Source organism: Varanus komodoensis, unplaced genomic scaffold (assembly GCF_004798865.1).
Source record: "Varanus komodoensis strain SLA01 unplaced genomic scaffold, ASM479886v1 scaffold1, whole genome shotgun sequence".
Taxonomy (NCBI): Eukaryota; Metazoa; Chordata; class Lepidosauria; order Squamata; family Varanidae; genus Varanus; species Varanus komodoensis.
In genome coordinates, this window is record NW_025335268.1 from 72,797,580 (window position 1) to 72,818,055 (window position 20,476).

Sequence of the window (20,476 nt, forward strand, 5' to 3'; positions counted from 1 at the left end):
AACCTGTCCCTGAGCTGTTTGGGGCTTTGGATGTGCAGCCGGACTGGATTGAATTCCAGCTCCCATCAGGAGAGGGGCAGTGGGGGCTGAGGACAACATCTGGAGGCTGACAAAATCCCCCGTCTCTCCACTATGGAGTAAACAGCACTGGGTCAATGGTGGGGTTTGCGTCATCGAAAGCACACATAAAATTGGGCCGTTCTGCTGGGGTCCCATGTGCCCTTCGCATAGGAGTAAATAGATATGAATCCTCTGGAAGGTTTCCAGTTCTGCCCAGTAGCAGACTGGAAAAATATTGGGGTGAAGGAGGTAACTATCAGCAGAGGAGATACTTGCAGGAAGGGCCCCTTGGACGATTGTGTCATACAGTAAAGGAAGCCTTTGCACAACTGGGCTGCACACCATTTTGAAACACATGCATACACACACCCCTCCCAGTTCTGAAAAGAGATCTCCAACTTTCCTGGCATCCTCTCTAAATTCATGCACAAGCTAAAAATCAGAAGCTCCGTGGTGTTGAGCACAAAGAAGTGGAAAAGCTCAGGGTCAAAGGAAGCTTGAGGGGAAGAAGCTATCAGGGTTGGGTTCTGGCAACCTTCTCCCTCAGTTGCCACCCACAGAAACCAAGTCCCAATTTAATTTGAGCCGATTTCCTCTGCTAAGAACCTTTTTGGGACCGGAAGGGTCTTCAAACACACATCAAAACAGCAATGCCACAGGTGCTTTCTTGCTTGCGTGTTGCTTTCTTGAAGACATCAATGCCTGCAAAAGTAGCTGTTGTTGTTTAGGCTCAAATTAAGTCTTGCTTCCCAAGGTGCCTCCTGAACACCATTTTCCAGAGGAGGAGGAGGAGGCGACGAAGCAAAGAAGAAAGTGCCACAGCCAAAGAGGAAGGTCACCTTCCGCCACTTGCAAGAGAACCTGCCTCATTAGGAAAGTGTTTGAAGCTCCTGGATCAATCCCCAGCATGTCCAACAAAAGCAGTTGGGCAGTAGCTGATGGGAAGTCCACTTGCTTAGGACCTGGGAGCACTGGGGCTCTCAGGGTAGGACCTCAGGGCAGACGTTCAGGCCCCCAGTCAGCAGAATGACCAGGAGGGCCTTCAAAAACAGCAGGGTTGACGCATCACCTTTTGGAGGAACTGAAATTGTGCACATTAGCATCCGAAGAGGACAACTGGTGTGAAGCCTGTAAGTTCAGAGCTGCAGGTGTCCCTACTGCTCCTGTGCCCTGGAGGAACACCTGGACAAGCTCCGGACTAGAGATAAGACACCTTCCTTGGGCCCCTTGCTCAGAGGCTCAAACTGACCACCACCACGGCCACCGGCTGCTGCAGCTGCAGCTCCTCCTCTCCACCTTCTCACCACATGCTGCTCCCATGCAAGGAGCTTGGACCAGCGCGAGAGGAGAAGAGCAAGCCGGCTGCAGTGGGGAGGAAAAGGAGCAGTGCCGGGGAGCTCCTCTGCACAGGCCCAGTTGGGGTGCAAGCCCTTATCGGGTGCTGCCAGCCGTGCCCGCCCCGAGGACCAGTGCCAGCAAAGGGCAGCCAGTGCTGGGCCAAACAGAAAAACCTCTGCCCGGCCGCAACGCCACCTTCCCAACTCCCAACGTTTCTACCATCTGAGAGAAACCATTTCTCAGCCGCTGCATTGCCTGGAGACGTGCACTGCAGCATTGTACCCTTGAAGTCTGTGGTCCCACAGCAAAATCTCTCCCCCCACCCACAGGTTGCTGCTACCTGTTTGCCTTCATACAGGTACCCGCCCTGGGGCTCTTCAGCTTTCCATTTCCGGCGAGGTTCCCTAGGCAGACAAGGGCACCTTCACACCTGGCTAGCCCAGAGGGACTGGTGGGCTTCCATCCCCTCCCTCCCCGAAGACTGAAATGGGGTGCCCCTTGTCTTGGAGCCCCAGCTGTTCCAGCCCTGTCCTTTTTCTTCCTGCCTGCTTGCTCGGGGTCTGCATCTCCTGCATGCCAGTTCGAACTAGGAGCTGCTTGACATAACCCTCCATGTCCTCCCTGGGAATACGCATGTGGCATTCAGTGGTGCTCGGTCCTGCCTAGCTACGTCTGAGCATCATCCTGGTCAAATAGCACCATAGTTCCGGTACTGCAAGAAAATCAAACCTCTCCCAGTGGAGAGCGCCCCCATCCGCCCTGGCGACTGGCACAGTTCTTGTGGAGACTGCAGGGCCCGGCTGGGCGGGAATTCCAGGGCCTCCCTGGGATGGGAGGAATCCCAGCCGCCGCAGCAGCCCATCCTCTTCATGAGAAGGGCAAAAGACACGGCCGACATCCCTGCCTCCGTGCACCTCCTGTCTTCAGTTGGATCCCGGAGTTCAGGGGGTTATATCATCCTTGCCTTCCTGTGCTGGGTTTCTCACTTTTTAAACTCTCTTCCTTCTTTAATTTCATGCCATTTAAAACCTATGGATTTTCTTCAATATATCTGGTTTTACTTTATAGTTAGAAATCCATGCCTTGGGATCATTTACTCCAGCCTCCTCCAAGCAGCACCTTCTAGAAACGTCGTACTACACCTCCGATTAACACAGTCAGCCATGAGCATGGTGGCTGAAAATGGGAGGTGTAGTCCAACATGCCTGCAGGGCGACTGCTGTTGTGAACTGCCCAGAGAGCACTGACTGTTGGGCAGTGTAGAAATTAAATTAATAATAATAATTTTGGAAGGCTGCTTCACCATCATCTCACCATCGCAACCATTTTGGCTAACGTTACCCATTAATATTTACGTAGCTTTTTAGAGGGTTTAAAGGGTTCTCCAGCCATCCATTTAATAACTGGAATGGAGGCAGCTAGCTGAAGCACTTTATATCTTTTGGCTCAGAAAATAATTAGCTTTTGACTACAGAGTTTGTCGCAAAGCGAAACTGAGTTTTCAACAGTATTTAAGAGCTGTGTCCGATGATCTGCGTTTGATTATTAGCATCAAAATGTATTGAGAATTCAGCAGCATTTGAGAAGTGACATGCAGTAATAGTTGGTATTAATAAGGCCAAATACAGGTTGGATGGATTCCACGAAGCCTTGAGTTGACAAGAGTGGAGCAGGGCTGCCAGAACAGGGCATTTCGGGGGCTTTCATTCCTGGGGTCGGCATAAGTCAGAGACCATGACAGCAAAATGTCTTTGTTATGTTCATCCCAGTCAGCCATGGAGCCAACGGGGTGCCTTTGGGCCAGTCGCAGATGTTCAACCCGCCCTACCTCAAAGGGCTGTTGTTGAGAGAAGGAAGAGAGTTATGTAAGCTGCCTTGGGTCCTTTGGAAGGGAAATTAATATAATGCATTAACACGAATAGAATAAAATAAAATAGCCACCCTTACTTCAAGGCACTTCTAATAGAACAACAGCCCTGTTGGGTAGGCCAACCTGAGAATCCGGAACTGCGCCAAGGCCATCAAGTGGCCCAGATGGATAATTCAGGATCTCCCAATTCTAGGCATAACTCCAACCATAAAAGATCTCAGTGTTGTTTAAAACAGAACTGTGTCTGAGAATCAATCAGTATTTTCTACCGACAGCGTACCCTCGTTGGCATGGAATGGTATTTTGTATTTGATAATTGGTGTGCAGTGATATTTAAAATGTCGACGTGTGCAATGCTTTGTACGCAATTGTATTTTGAGTTTGAGGCTTGATACTTAGCATTCATCCACACTTGATAGTTGGCATATGGTGTTATTTTCATTTTGACAGGCGAGATGTGAAACATCAGAGATTCTATGCCTGCCGCAACCAAGGAAAACCAACACATCCTAAGCACGCAAACTTCAAAAGCCGAGGTTAAAATTTGATGTGCCAAATTCAAAGCTGAATTTGTAATTTTGAATATTTACAGCTATTAGAAACGTGCCTTTTCACCTCTAGGCACAAGGAAGGCATACAGAAAGAAGCTTCAGCTACATCATTAGTTTGACTCATAATTAAGACATCCGATTATATATTCTTGCAGCACTCAGAGGGCAAAAAGATTCTTTTTTTCTTTAATGAAAAGAAAAAAAGTGGATTTAATCAATAGTCAAATTCTGGCTCAGCTATTAGCAACTAGACTGTATTCCTCAATTTAGAATCTCGGACCTGAATTTTGCACTAACCTTTCAACTCCAGGAACGAACTGGAAGAAGCAAGTAAGTCGAGGGAACGGATATTGCTAACGAATCAGGGAGTGCAAGACGGCGTGGGGGGACCCCGTGACATAACTAGAAATTTTAAGCCTTCTTCCCATTTCTTTGTAACTCCATTCCTGAAATGATGGCGGAATAAAACCCTGTTTGCAGGCTAGGATGAAAAAGAAGCACTCGAGAAAGCTTCACATTTGAAACTTGCTTATGTAAACCGTAGCTTATGTAAATGCTACGGATTCTGCCCTCCTGATGCAAAATGCTCCGAGTTAGTAGCATCTTGCTATTGAAAAGCATGTCTGTGCGTGATGGAAACATGACCGAACAAGCATCTGTAACCAAAGACATCTCTGGCCGTCTGCCCCTTATTTATATCCTGCCTTCTTCCTTTTGCAACGAACTCAAGGTGGCTTACTCGTTCCTCTTCCTCTTCCTTTATGCTCACAACAACAACCCTGTGAGGTAGCTTAGGCTGAGAGTCAGTGACTGGCTCAAAGTCTCCCAGGGAGTGGGAACTAGGACCAGCTCACCCAAGTTCCAGTCTGGTGGCCTTAACCACTGTGCCACACTGCCTCACGACTGAATGGCAATGAAACTAAGTAGGAAGGGAGGATCTTGGCCCAGATATTGATGCCTGGCTGGTTTAACCCTGCCCTCATTACCTCCTGCGCTCTGGGTGCTCCTCTGGAGGTCCCAGGGGCTGTGAGGCCCTGGGCTTTGGCCCCGCGGTCCAGCCCCACCTGCCCCGCCCCATTGGTGAGCTGTGGGAGGACCCCCCAGTGGCTTGGCACATAAGCTCTCCGCTGGGCAAGGCGAGGCAGCCCGAAGCGTCTTGCCGCTTCTCAGTACAAAGCAAAAGGGAATGCAGCCTTGAACATCAACGTCAGCCGAAATGTTTCTTGACCTTCAGCATGCCTCTTGCTCCCCGCAGAGTTATTCATCACCAGGAAAAAAAATGACCAAGTTGTAGCATCATCTCAGACACGTTTGAGAGTCTCCTGCCGAGAGCATCAAGAACCGGCAGCTCGAGCGGCGATTAGTCTTGCCCGGGCCAGCCAGAGCCGCACGAACAGACGAAGGAACGGGCGCCCCCCCCCCCAAAGATGCCTTTGATCAGACCATTCCGTTCTGCCTGTGCGGGCGGGCGGGGACCCCCGGAGTCGCCTTAATGCGCCAGCATTTAGAGCATGATGCTCTTGCTACTGGGAACCAGGCACGATCTCTCCTCGCTCCTATCTCAACCGCCCCCAGACCAGTACCTCCGGGGGCGTTGCACTACAAGTGCCATCATCCCCAGCCAGCATGGCCTTCTTGCAGGAAGCAGCCGCAATTTTCTTAAGAAGAAAATAGTCAAGCGAGATGCATGTTCGATGCCGGATAGAGTGTCCCCTGTGAAGGAAGAACCCAGGTAGAGCGACCCAGTGCAGACTGGGGAGGGAGTGAGAGGACCCTTGGTAGCTCTAAGCCCCTGTGGGGAGGGGGGTGTTTTAGAATGCCCTTTAACCCTTTCCTCCTCTCTCGATAGGAAGGAATTTACTGTGCCTGCTCCAGGATTGATGTAGCACTGAGCGCAGTTTTGGGGGCGGGGGGCATGTTGTGGACCTGCTTTGGATCCAGCCACCCCATTGCTTCTCCCAGGACCCGACCATCCAGCACACCTCTCGGAGCACCCCATTTTCTGGCCCTGCCGGCGACAGAGCCACACTGGTGAGCAGCGAGCAGCACTGGTGAGTACCAGCTGAGCTTCCCACAACCACACCAGGGAGGCCAGCATCCTCTGGCTTCTCAGCCCCCATCCCAGGGAGGTCAGGATTGCTCCCCAAACTGAGCAAAGAAAAGGGGTCATGGGCAGCCAGTTGCTTCTCCTTTCTCCTTCCAAGCATAGGAGACAAGGAAGCTTCCAACTGATCTTTATCATGTTATAGCAGGTGAGTCAGGCTGGCTTTGTAATGCAGAAGGGGTACTGTGGGGGCTAGCAAAGGGCATACCTCAAGTCAGAGAGCCAGCTAATGAGGGAGGCCAAGAAGTCGATTCCAAATGGAATCCCCAGCTCCCTTCCCAACCAGAGTGCGCTCCACCCTCAGGGAGGTTCCTGCTGCTTATGGGCCAAACAGAAGGAACACCAGATGCTACTCAATTGGCCAGCTCGCTTTAACTGGTGTAAGACGAGACTGACTACGTCACGTCCCTCTCTCTCTGGCCTGCCCGTTTAACAGTGTCCCTGGAAACCAGAGCTGGTCTGGTTCTCACAGCAGCTTTACCCTGGGGTATGTTGGCCGTAGGATTTCAGCTAAGGATTCTGAGCCCTTCTCTTCACCCAGTTCAGATTCAGCATCTGATGTGACCACGCTGGAGTGCTGCATTTTGGGAGAAGAAGGCCAACTCCCCACAAGCTGCTGGTCTCAAAGATATGCTCTTTAGAATGTTCTGCGTTAAACTCGGGCTCTTGAACAATAGTAGAAATGTGCTGCATGCGATTTTCCCAACCTGGCACCCCCCCCCCCCCAAATGGGTTGAAGCATAACTCCTGGCACCCCAAGCCAGTGCGCCCAGGAGGCTGGGGGTCTTCAGGGTTGTTGTTCGGTCCCTCTGCAGGGTTCCAGGGAACGGAAGGCTGCATGATGGAAAGGAAGTACAGATGCTCTTGTCTGAGACGGCAACTCACCGCATTCTTCTGTCTGATTCCAGCCCAGCTTGCTGCAGGGGTCCCTTCTGACCCACTGGGTTTCTCGCGTTTATGCTGACTCTCAGCTGTTCCGGGTGTAATTCCAGCCGTTTATCGGCATCTACTCCCAGTTCAGTTAACTGCTTGCATGTGCAAAAACAAGCCAGTGCTGTACTTCTAGCCTACAGGAAGTTCAGGGTTTGCCAATTCCCGTGTGGAATTGCAAATTGATTAATTGTATGCGACTTGAGCAGATTATTTACTCAGTGAGGGGCCAGCATAACGGTCTCTCCCCCTTTCTGCCACCCTGTTGTTCAGTCTCTCTGATCTGGCTCCTCGATAAACAACAGGTTAATAAAATTTCAGAATATTAAGCTCGTGCGACGGTGACAGTCGATCGGGCAAAGTCGGGAGCAGATGGCAACTTTCTCTTAGCTGCTCTTGCAGGCAAAAAAATGTAAATAAGCAATGAAACGATGGTGACCTTTTATAGATATTTGGTTTAGAGGCAAAACAGAAACAGCAAGGCAAGTTTTTGAAAGCTGCCACAGCATGTGACTCACAACCGCAGCGGAGCATCAAAAGCTGCATTCAAGGCCAACCCATTCAGCTCAGAACCGTTCGGTTTGGGGGCCGCAGGGACACCTTTGGGATTCTGCAAAAGTGTCGTGGGCATTCTCACCAAAAGGCTGGACATGGGTCATGGCAAGACGCTTGTTCTCCAGGAGGCAACCGCTTGAAAATAACAGACACTGTCCCATCAGTGCGGTCCTCGATGAAGGGAAGGCCCTGAATTTGGAGGCTTGTGTATCTGGCACGATGCCAGAGGAGAGGGGGAGGCTTGCTCCCCCCCCCCCGGTCCTCCACCTTCCGGGTTTCTCTGGACACACTTGTTAGCTCGTCTTGTGACAGCCCTTGAGAGGGAGAAGAAAGGAGAGGTTCACATTAACTCCTATCCCAGCCCAGCCAGTTCCTTCCCTTCCTGCCCATTGGAACAGCCCCTTTTCGGGCCCAGGAGGGCAGAAAATTGGTGCTTTCCACGCAGGCTGCATACTCCAGTGTGGTTTGGTGGGTAAAGCGGTGGACCTGCAACTCAGGAGATCTGTGTTCTAGTCCATATTCAGCCATGGTCAAGTACAAGGCTGAGGTGAGATCTGAACCCCAAATGCCAAATCTTGCATTGACCCCCACAAAGAACAACAAAATGCCCATTTCACAGAAGACCGCGATGCTCAGAGAAGCACAATCATGCATGCGCCGAGTGAAAATATGTCTGGCACAGGCAAAAAATTCCCTGTGGCACCTGGGACGCTCCTTACCACCCCCAGCGTGGCTGTTCCTTCTTCTGGGTGGCTGGACATGCTTCAGGGAAAGTACTGGGCTGCAGGGCACCCAAAGCAGTCTCAGAAATAGGACTCAGCAGATCTTGTTGCTTGAGCAAAGCCGGGCTGGAAACGGGCACCCACAACCTCCCCTCCAGCCAAGGAGGAGCCAAGGGTCACCCAGATGGGCAAAGCCCCCAGCGACCTGGAAGGGTCTTTGTGAGAGGCTTCGGTGACACGGCTCGCCACGTGGGGCTGCGCTCGGGAGTCCCTGACACTGGTTCCCCGGCCTCTTTCCTCTCTCGGTCTGTCCGCCACTTTCCTGGCTTCTGTGGGCGGTGGATGCGTTGGTTTAGCCTGAACACCAACCGCTTCCAGGTGCTTGAGTCCGGTTCTGGTCTCTGGGGTCCGCTAGCCACCTCCACACTCCTTGGGGTCCCTCCTGGCTCCTTGCCGCCCTTGACCAGCCAAGCAGGGGCAAAGCAGAGAGGCATGGCTCTCCCTGCCCTCCCGCTCCCCTTCCCAGGGGCTGTGAGGCTTGGGCAGGGAGTGTCGGGAGCCAGGGTTCCTCCTTCGAAGCCACAGACCTTTTCTTGCAAAGCATTCTATATTGAGCAAAAGCTCAAAACAGCCAGAATGACTCTCTGAGCATGCACAGAGTGGTTTGCTGGAGCCAATCTCATATTCATCTCCAGGAACTCTCCTTAGGAGCATGCCTGGCACCCATCCTTTCGGGAGAGGCCTTCTGAGAGGGATCGTGCCTCTCCTCCTGACACCGATCATTCAGTTGGGCCACCCTCCTCCACTGACAATGTGTCAAGAGCCAGAGCCGCCTCAGCTTGGATGCAAGGCCAGAACTGTGGCTTCCAGACTGGGAGAGGCATTACTGCCACTCTACAACTCTGGTGCGCCCGCAATGGAGTATTGTGCGCAGTTCTGGGCTTCACATTCCAGGAAGGATATAGCCAGGTTGGAATTGGTGCAGCGAAGGGCCACAAAGTTGGTGGCCGGATTGGAGGGGAAGCCATATGAGGAGAGACTGAGGGAACTGGGTCTCTTCAGCCTGGAGAAGGGGAGACTCAGAGGGGATCTTGTCGGCGACATGCAGGTATGTGAGGGGGTGTCATGTGGAGGAGGGCCGTGAGCTGTTCTTCCCTGCAGTGGAGGGCAGGACATGCTCCAGTGGAAGGAAACAGGAAACAGCTCAAGGAAACAGACTTCAGTTGGATGCCAGAAAGCACTTCCTGACGGTTGGGACCCCGAGGGTGTGGAATGGGCTTCCACAGGAGTTAGTTGAGGCCCCATCGGTGCAGGTGTTCAAGGACAGGCTGGACGTCCACATGGTAGGCGTGTCATGGGCAGAGCCGGCTGGAGCCAGGGGTCAGACTAGATGGCCCGGGAGGCCCCTTCTGACTCACTTTCTTTCTGTGTTTCCATCTGTGTCCGAGGAACTCTCCTGCTCTGGGACCCCTCCTACCAACTGCACATCTTGGCTATTCCCAGGGACTGCCCGCCCACTGGAGAGTCCGACCTTGACAGAAGCGTCTCCTCTTCTCTCATGGCAAAGTCTGGGGGTGGCCCGCCTTCCCAGGCCCCTCCTGCACCCCTCCCTTTTCTGGCTCGGATTCTTCTGGAGGCCAGCCAGCAGCCCTGGAGAACGTGCACCCAACACCCCCCTTCTCACTCCCAGCAGAGAGGGGGGCTTCCCCAAATAGACGGTGCAGTGCAGACCCGCCTCTCTGCAGGCTTTGGAGGGGCTCAGCGCCGCCCCCCCCCCCCCCCCCGCTAAGCACACCTTCCCACCGCCTTGTCACCAGATGCTCCTGCTCCTCATTTCCTTCCCCGACGGGCTGGTAGCCAGGAAGGAGCACGGCTGCCTCATCTATCTCTGCCCCGCTGGGTTCCCCTGTTGCCTGGTGGGGCCAGGGAGCAAGCACCATGCTCAGGGAAGAGAAGCCACCCCCCACAGCAGGCTCGCTGGAGGGCAGGCTCTGGAGGCTGCCTGGCCTTCCATGCAGGCCCCGGATCTCCTGTCCAGTCCGGACACCTGGCTCAAGGGCCTTGCGCAACCCGGAGCTGCCCGTGCGGTGGAGCCAATGATCTGCTGAAGGGAACGAACAGACCTCCAACCAGAAGGCACGACGAGGCCGAGGCCGAGCCCTGCAGCTGGGCACCTTGGTCCGGCCTTCTCCACGACCAGCGGTCCTCTCTGCTGAAGGCCAAGCTAAAGGACCACTTCTCTGTGCACTTGGTAGCCCGCCCTGTGTTTCCGTTGTTGCCCCAAGGCCCGCTCAGCCCCTCTGACCCTCTGCATGTTTCCATCTGCTAAAATTCTTGGGTTTCCTTGGAAAGCCGGAAAGCCCTCAAGGGACCCTGATCTTTGCAGGATGCAAAGAACAGAGATCCAAACCGGTGGGGCTCAGAGATGCCGTAAGACGTTGTATAGTAGACACCCAGAAAGACCTCTCTTACGGAGGTCTGTAGAGTATCTGCAGCCAGACTCTATGTAAATTCCATTTCTATTTTAATACTTTTGAGGTAGGCATCAGCAGATGGTGTGTTGAAATACCCATAATTTTAGCCCGTGGAGCTGCAATTACCAACTGTCCTCTTCAGCATGCCACAATTAAATGCATTGCTATTAATAATCTTTAGTAATGGAATTACATGTCCGGTGCCCTGGGCCTCTGGTGCCACACCCCCGCTTGCCCCGTGGCTGGACTTGGAGCGTGGGAGAGCGCGGGAGGGATGGGCTGGACGAGCTGCCGTCGTGCCGTTCCCAGTCCCTGTCCAGCGTGGCCCAAGCTGGAAAGAGGAGGCCAGGCAGGGTGACCCAGGTGGGCAGCCCTGGGCCGCAGGTCAGAGCAGCACCCTGAGCAGCGAAGGGGGGGGGGGGGGTCTCAGCTGTCCTGATTCCTGTCTTGAGCGGCAGCATGGCCCCAGGGACCTGCCAAGGCAGAAGGGGCCAACCGGCTTGAGCTGGACTCCAGCCAAGGTTTGCTTGTTTGTTTGTTTGTTTAAAGCTTCTCTAGACCGTCCCATTACCAAAGTCTCAGGACGGTTTAACAATACAAAATGTAAAAAAATATTAAAACACAGTGTCCTAAAAATTCAACTACCAATAAAAACCCAATTAAAACAGGAAGGTTTTAAAACACTGGGAAAATAAAAAGCTTTTGGCCGGGTGCTGAAAAGAATAAAGTGACGGCTCCAGGCAAACCTCTCTGGGGAGTGTATTCCATAGTCAAGGTGCCACCACAGAGAAGGCCCTTCTCCAGGTAGTCACCCTCCTATTCTCCTTCAGAGAGAAGGGCGTCTGCCCCAGATCTTAATGGACAGGCAGGCACATCTGGAAGGAAACCCTCCTTCAGGTAACCAGGCTCTAAGCCGTTTAGGGCTTTATAGGCCATCACCAGCACTTTAAACTGGGCCTGGGCTTCAACTGGTAGCCAGTGTAGTTGGAAAAGAAACGACGGGATATGTTCATACCTGCCAGTCCCTGTTAACAACCTGGTGGCTCTATTCCGAGCCAACTGAAGTATCTGGACTGTCTTCAAGGGCAACCCCACGTAGAGCATTACAGTAGTCCGGTCGGGAAGTTACCAGGCATGGCTCACCGCTGCCAGGCACTGCCCGTCCAGAGAGGGGCGCAGAGGACGGATCAGCCAAGGCTGAAGGACAGCGCTCCTCGCCACCGCCGCCACCTGGGAGCCCAGGGGCTGAGGAGCATTCTCAGAGTTGGAGGGGGACCGGCCAGCTTGGACTGCGCTCCAGCTGAGATGAGGAGGGGCCAGCCAGGCTGCCCAAGCGTCCATGATTGGCCCAAAGTCACCAGCAAGCTTCATGGCCAGGTGGGGTCTAGAAGCTGCATCTCCCAGGTCTCCAATCAACACCGCATCCACTGTGCCACACCGGGCCACGGGTTTGCCCTCGCTTGTGCTTTCCCTGTGCTCTTTGCAAGCAATGCACACAACACAAGCCGTTCTTACTTCTCCAGGGTTCTCCTCTCCCACAGAAACCGAATCCCGTCTTCCACGCCTGCTCCTCTTCACTGCTCGAAGAAGCAGGGCAGGTGTGCCAGTCCAGCATGGCTTGGAACTTGCTTATGTGCAGTTACTGGCCTTGGTGCCCTGCTGATCGACGGGACCGTCAGGCGAGAGGGGAGAGCCAGACTCCGCCACAAGACTGCCCCGCATCGAGATCCCGAGCGCCAGACTTTGGATCGCTGTTTCTCTGCGGAAGAAGCAGCCGATGGGAGTCATCAAGCAGGCTGGTTTGTATTCCACATGGCATTTTCAGCTGAGAGTCGCAGGTAATGATAATCTCAGATGAGCGATGCTTTTTTAAAAAAATGTGTTTTTCTCTCTGTACATCCTTTGAAGGGATTTTAATTAAGTCAACACCTGATTATGACTTTGGCAGCCAAATTATAGTTTGCCGGGCTTTATCACTAAAAATGATTGTTCCCAGCGACTGGCAGCAGGTCTGCATCTATTCATCAGCGTTGCTCGCTGCTACAATTTAAGTGACAGACATGTGGTTAAGACCACGTGCTTTGAAAGGAGGGGAGCATTAAAATTTTTTGCATGGATAGAGTTTGAGTCATTCGTCGCTTTCTCTCCCTGCAACATTTCTCTTTATTTGCCACGTGAGAGTGCGGTCTCTTGTCCAAACTGTTTTGCTGTAATACTTTTTCCTTCTTGCCCAAAAGTGAGGAGCACCAGCGCCTTCCAGGGGCCACCAGATCCCATTTAAAGCCGGATGCAGACAGCACTCGGAGATCCCCTTTCCAATAAAGGAGCGATGGGATATTGATGCTAGTGAAAGCACCTTGCTAAAGATTTCCCCAGAATTTTTTAATGGGGGCTGGGGAGGATGGCTGTTGTAGTCCAACCCATCTGAAGGGTGGCAGGTTGAGGAAAGTTAATATACATGTTACAGAAGCTTCCGTGCTGGGCTTTGAGAAACCTGCTCTTCCATGTTTGTACGCTGCCCACGTGCTTGCAGGAATTTCTGTCTTTCCATCAGCGTGCAAGGAGCACATGATTCATGGCCTCTCCTCCCCTGCGCCCCGGATCAGGAGCACAAGACAGTGCCAGGTTTCTGCATCCAGGTTTTTAATGCCTCCACACTGATGCTGTGATGCATTTACTGTTTGGAGATTTCTTACAGTGGCTTAAAACATGATCTTACTGATATTCTATTTTGCATTTTCCAAATGCCATTAACAGTTATTGAATATAATTTTATAGAAAAGCAGGATAAAGGTATCATGGGTGCATGAATAAAAACTAAGTTATGGGCAGAAAGGGAGGGGAGCGCGTAGGGGCTGAGGAAGACCGTGGCACCTGAGAACCGGTGTGGCGTGGGAGCCAGGGTGCTGGGCGGGAGACCGGCAATCCAGTTCTGGTCCACAGGCGACCACAACACACGCTGGCTGTGGTGAGGGGGCCCCAGTCCTGCATCCCACAGTCTGCTCAGATAAAGTCATCTGGTTCTGAGGAGGGGACAGCAGGCGGAGGTGGGCAGATGGCTTTGGAATTCCAGGATTTTTCCAAGTGAAGATACACCTGCTCGCCTTGGAAAGAGACGGAAACATTTGCAAGGCAGGTGAGAAGGAGATGGAGAGGCGCTCCTTGACCCAGGCAGGAGAAGACGGGCGAAGTGAGTGGACCAGCTCAGCGGCTTCCAGTGTTCTTGCCACTGACCCTGAAGCATGAAGAGCCACCCTGTGCTGGGAGTCAGAAACTTTTCCGAAAAGGAGGGAAGGAAGGCAGGTTCCAGTTTGGATTCAACTCTGCCAATGGGCAGATGCTTCTCTCCCATCTCAAGGAGAATGGGAGGGAAGCTGCTTTGATTCATACTTTTTGGGAAACTGTGAAGCTTTAAGAAAAGGACGGTGCTTCTAAGTCTCGCCTAAGTCTGCTGGGGAGGAAAAGAAGGGGGAGACCCCCACCCGTAACAGTGGGCCTGCCTTTGGGTCAGTCTCAGCCTAATACACCTCACAGGGTTGTTGTGAGGATAAAGTGAAGAGGAGTTGAAGATGATGTAAGCCCCCTTGGGTTCTTTGCAAGGCAAAAGGTGAGATAGTAATACGACAGGCAGTGTGATCTAGTGGTTAGAGCATCAGGGGTCTGGGAGATCTGGGTTCTAGACTCCACTCAGTCATAAAGCTCCCTGGGTGACTTTGGGCCAGTCATGGCCTCTCAGACCAACCTACCTCACAGGGTTGTTGTGAGGAACTTGCCCAGGGGGTTGGGGGGCCTGCAGGACCTGCTAACAGGACTCAAGATGACCTTCATGTTTGAGCAGGGCCCCACGGGAGCAGGCTGCCCTCGAATTATTGCAAAGGTAACCGAGGGCTTGCCACTTCTTTCTCCTCCAGAAGAAACACAGAAACTCTCGCTGCTCGTTGGCGACGAAATTGTTGCAGGACAGCAGTGGGGCTTGTCTTCGGACTCCCACCTCTTCGGATTCCGTGGCACCTTTCCTACAATCCCTCGCAAGAGCCTAGCCAAAAAGGCCGGCCAGCTTCCCACATCCGTGTATGCACATCATCCCTCCTTTCCCACCCGGAAGTCACAACAATTCCATATTAAAGCGATAAATCACTACCATTAAAGATTCAAGAAATGATAGGAAAGGAAAGAGGGAAACGGGGTTCAGAAATGCACGAAATGTGCTCTGTTTACCTTATAATTAAAACGCTACATTAACTGCATGATGGCTTCTTGCTATTTTGGCGAGCTTGTGCCATCAGCGTGGTTGTCCCGTAGCGTCTAGAGAACTCCTCATCCGACTTTTATCTCACAGCTCCCGCACTTGATCTTCTTATAGACTAAGTTTTATGTACCTTGAACTTCTCTTAGGAAGTCTGAAAATCCAAAGAAGCCCATCAGGACTGCCAGGGAGTGCTGGAAGCCCACGCTGGGTTCCCCTGTGGCCAGATCCGGCCCTCAGACCTGAGCTTCTCCAGGCCTGTACCAGAGACTGTGCCAAACTGGTCCCAGCCAGGAGAGAACTACCTGACACCAGCAATTTCCAACACAGACTTTTATTCTTCAGAGCGAGCCTGAAAAGTAAGGAAAATAAAATCCTTGAATGCATAACCTTCCCCAAATGGGTAGCCCCAAGACTGGGCTGTTGTGCTTTCAGCCTGGCCTGTCTAATGATTGCAGGATATTTCCGTTTTTATGGAATAGCATGTTTTCACTGGTGGCACCCCTAGTGCCAGCACTGCATTCTCGTTAGCCAGAACTGAAGAGTTAATTGTAGCCCTTTCCATTTCGCCTCAACGGTGTTGCACTTCTGGATCTTTCCCATTTCTGGTTTTAGCCTGCTCAGCCTGTTATTGTATTTTATCATGTTGTATTTTAATATGATAATCCTTGCAAACCACCCCAAGAGCTTTGGGTCCCCAGCAGTCTATAATCAGGGAAACGTTGCCTTCACTACATCCTTTTGTTACATGAACGGAAAGCACAAATGGATCCTATGCAACATCTGTGCAGGTGACTTTTTTGTGACGTGATGCAGGCGAACCAGGGGCTTGAGTTTTCAGCTGCATGCATATTTCTAGCTCCTATTCTGTGCTGGTAGCTTATCGCCAGGATTAGGGTAGGAGGACAGCAGTAATCTTGTGCCATCAGTGTAGGAGAAAGCTTTCTTTTCCTGAGTCATCCCTTGAGTAATTGGAAAGTTTAAAAAGAAATGCACTGGTAGTCAGAGTGGACAGCCAAGAGTAAAGCTGAACCAGTTCTTTGACCCACTGTAACCTTTTCTGGTTCTCGTTTAATATAACCAGGAAAGGAGAAAACCATTCCAATAGTACCTAGCCTTGTAGTCTTTTCCCTGGAGCCTTGCTAATATTTTGAACTTCATTGCTTCGCACCCTATCAAGTTCAGTGCATACATTTAAACGTATTAATGCAGACTGCTTGAATTGATCTTGCACAGAGGTCAGGTTGATAAGATTGTACGGGCAGTGAATGCACAGAGATTTTATTAAAGGGAAAAAATTAAAGGCCTATCTGTGCTAGATTAATTAAAGATCTGCCGCAAAGCAACATCCAAAAGAGCATGGAATTTTTCCCAGTGCAGTCTGGCTAAGAGCAGAACCTCCTGCAAGATAACAAGCTGGCGCTTGCTGGCTGAACGGTGGACAGATTCCTCTTGGAGAAATCACGGCAGCTCTCTTTGCGGGCACAGGGGTTACTTTTTCAAGGAGAAGCTGCTGGGGGAAACAAGCAAACATTGGAACAGTGCAGCCACTAACTTGCCAACTTTGCACTGGAACTTAACAGGGTGGTGCAGAGCTTAGCATAGAAGGAAAACTGGCAGTCAGTTGTCCGTATTTTCTCCTTCTCTTCCGAAACTTTGGTCCTAATCCATAACTGTGTGCACAAAGAGGCCTTATTTCAGAAGGACAGGGTCCCAAATAGCCTTTTCTGAGTGCTCCTTTGGAATTCTACCAGTTCAAGCCTTAATACAGCTGCAGGCTCACCAGTACAATTACAATTGTACCAGTACCAGTACCATCACAGGCTCACTAGGACTTGTCCCAAACTCTATTGTTCTCTCTCTCTCATAACACACATGTGGTTACTTTCATGCCAGGCCTCAGATCTACAAAGAGAGGAGAATGCTGCTCAGGCCATCCTCCACCCTCCCTCCCGCCCTCCCTCCCTTCTGCCTTTTCCCTTCAAGGAACTCAAAGCAGCTGACATCATTCGCTTCCTCCTGCCCTCAATCTTATCCCCACAACAACAACCCTGCAAGGGAGGTTAGGCTGAGTGTCTGTGCCTGGCCCAAAGTCGCCCCGTTGGCTCCGTGGCTGAGCGGGGACTCGAACCCAGATCCCCCGAGTCCCAGCCCTGTCCTCTCAACCACTGCACCGCACTGGCTCTCCTGCATCAGGGAGGAATGGCAAGGAACGAAGAGGCCCGGAGAGGAACTAGGACCACGGAGAGCACCAAGTGATGCAGGATAACACCCCTTGAGGAGCCCCAGGTCCAAAATGTTGCTCCAGCATTTTCCTGATGCTACAAGTCAGGGTCCCATCAGCACCTGGGGAAGGAAGCAAATGATTCTCAGAAAGGACAACGTGTGGGTGCTTGTGTTGGAGGTTTTGTGCTCTGCTGCAGGTGGAGGAGAGGGGTCTTCCCTGAATGAGAACTGTAGAGCCGTGTCCTCCAGCCACATGGGGGCTGCTTGGGCAGAGCACTGCTGTGACCCTCACACACGTTTCCAAGAGAGTGGTGCCTTCCAGGATTCGTTCTTGGCCCCCTGCCTGCCCCCAGCCTTCCTTCTGCATCATGATAGCAGACCTTCTCCCCACTGAAGGACATCTGACCCTTGGTCCATGGTGAGCCGTCACTGCTGCCGTGTCTGATGCCCGCTGAGTACGATATGGAGAGAAGAGTTGCATAGAAATTTGATTCTACAGAATCATAGAGCAGTTGAGTTGGAACAGGCCAAGCCCCTGCTCAGTGCAGGACTCCAGGGTCAACCATCCCTCTCAGACGCCGTCTTGAATGCATCTGGTGTGGAAAAGCCCACCACCTCCCTAGAGGATTGGTTCCATTGCTGCTCTGCTCCAGCCGTCGGGAATTCCTTCCTGAGCTCCAGCCAGAATCCAGCTTCCTGCAACTTCAGCTCATTATTCTGTGTCCTGCACTCCAGGATGATGGAGAAGAGATCCTGGCCTTCCTCTCTGTGACAGCCCTTCAAGTCCATGCAGAGGGCTATCCTATCCCCCCTCAGTCTTCCCTTCTTGAGGCTCAGCATGCCCAGTTCTTTCAGTCTCTCCTCACAGGGCTTTGGGTCCTGTCCCTGGATCGTCCTTGTTGCTCTCAACCCTTTCTGGCATCTAAGCAGAGACACTGCAGTTCAGACCTGGCTTATGTTGGTCAGAAGGCACTGGCTGTCTGTGTGACGGTTTGTGGTGACTGTTTTAGCCACCGGCTTCCAGGGGACCCGCACTCTGGTCCAACGGTGCCTGGATTGTTTGAGCAACAAGAGGGAGGACGGAGGAAACACTCTCTTGCAGCCCTCATATCATTCTCAGCTGTTACAGGAAGGAGCGATATGTTTCCAGAGGCTGAACAAGTGAGCAAGCAAGTGGCGATATTCACAGAAGGCTGGAGGGGAACTTCTGCTTGTGTCTAGGGCAGCCATTGAAGCAAATAGCGGCTGCAGCCTCCCAGAAGCTTCCAGAGACATCAAAGCTCTGTTTAGGCCTCCTGGGTGGACTGGATCAGGAGCAGAACACCAGGGAGAACGGCTATTGTGAACATTAAGATGGGAGTCGTGCCAGGTGCTGTTATTCCTGGTTTGAATGATGGTGGTAGAGGAATGGGTACAAAATGAATCTCAGAGGGACTCTGCCAGGGACTGAATGTAAGCAAGATGTTCAACGAAGCTCAGACAACCAAGAAGCTGTGATACATTTGGAGGAGAGCAGCTTAGCTTGGGGTACCCAGAAGGGCTCAGGCTACAGCCCAGATATTCCAGCCCGTTTTCTGATTCCGTTTCCTTGGAAAGGCATGGCTGGTGGGATTTGCTCAAGGCCAAATTCTGCCTGATCTCCACAGTGGCAAGAAATATTCTTCCCTCTGAACTTGGACTGGGCAAACTGCTCAAGCTCATGGTTGAGCTGGGAATATGGTCAGGCAGAAGCATCCATGAAGCCATGAAGCATGATCTTAGATGGTAGAATTCTGCTTTTGGGTGAAGAACCTGGGTTTCTTGAGCATGAGTTAAGAACCTCTTTGTAAAGAGTCCTGCTGGATCAAGGGCAGGGTGCAGCTAATCCAGCAACCCGTTTTCCACAGGGACCAGAATGATGCTTTGGGGTGGCTCACTTCTTGCATTTCTCAACTGCTTTTCCGAAACCAGCCAAGGCAGTTTACAAAGTAGCCTTTTAGAAAATGAAACCCATAGTTACAAATGATCAAAACATTGAAAACCATCTTTAAAAGTCATCCAAACCAGAACAGTCATGTCCAAGGCCAGATTAAAATGTGTTTTGGTTCCCCCAAAGAGAGTGGAAGCCCACAGAAGTGCATTTGGGATTTGAGGAGCAACACCAGAGAAAGTCACTTCCTGAAGGGCTGACTTGAGGAGGTCTGACAAAAGAGAATGCAGAGCCATGTTCTCTCCAGTCCTGGAGGCTGCATAAAGCTATCACGAATCTTTTGAAAGCCTTATCCATCAGAAGGTCAACCCGTGCCTACCATGCCCTTGTTTGGCTGATGTTTGGGTTTTCACTGCTGGTTTTTGCTTTGGGTTTTGTTTTGTTTTTGTTTTTTGGCACAGGAGAATTTTGTTTACTCGCAAAGTTGTGCCTGACTCATCACGACCCCATGGACAACATTCCTCCAGGCTCTCCTGTCCTCCACCATCCCTCGGAGTCCACCCAAGCCCACACCCACCGCCCCAGTGACCCCATCCAGCCACCTCATCCTCTGCCATCCCCTTCTCCTTTTGCAGTCAATTGTTCCCAGCATCAGGCTCTTCTCCAGGGAGTCCTTCCTTCTCATTAGGTGGCCAAAGTATTTGAGCTTCATCTTCAGGATCTGGCCTTCTAAAGAGCAGTTGGGGTTGATCTCCTCTAGGACTGACCAGTTTCATTGCCTTGTGGTCCAAGGGACTCGCAGGAGTCTCCTCCAGCACCACAATCCAAAGGCCTCAATCCTTCGGCGCTCAGCCTTCCTTAGGGTCCAGCTTTCACAGCTGTGCATTGCAACTGGGAAAACCATAGCCTTGACTATATGAACTTTTGACAGGAGACTACACCAGGCTATGTCTGACGGACTGTATGGTCCCCGTATATGCGAGGTGATGTACATCAAAGCTGGATGCAAGTGCTCTGTTTCGGTCCCAGCGTCCAGAACATCAAAGGGTGCTGGTCCCAGGCCCGCCCCTGCAGGAGCTCCCTGCTCCACAGGGCCCGTCTGGCAGAAATGCTCTCCAGTGATTAGAGCGGCTGCCTCAGTGGGGAAGGGAATGCGCAAATCACAGCAAAACAGATTTGAGGCGGAGAGAGAATTCCTCACAGTGTCATTTTAAAATGATAATTAAGGAACAATGCAACACTTTGCAGCGCCTGGAGGCTCGCAGTACCACATGGTTATGCTGCAGAATAATGTGGCTTTTGTACAGCCATCACTAATTAATTGAAACAAATATTTGTTGTATTATGTCTAATGTGAGCCTGTGATGAGAGAAAGGACGCTTCACAGCTGGAAAGCCGACTAAGAACATCGCGGCTGCTTGAAGGAGCAGCTGCTAGGGGAGAAAGGAGAGGGAGAGGTATTACGGCAGTTGTTACTCGGTGGTGACACCC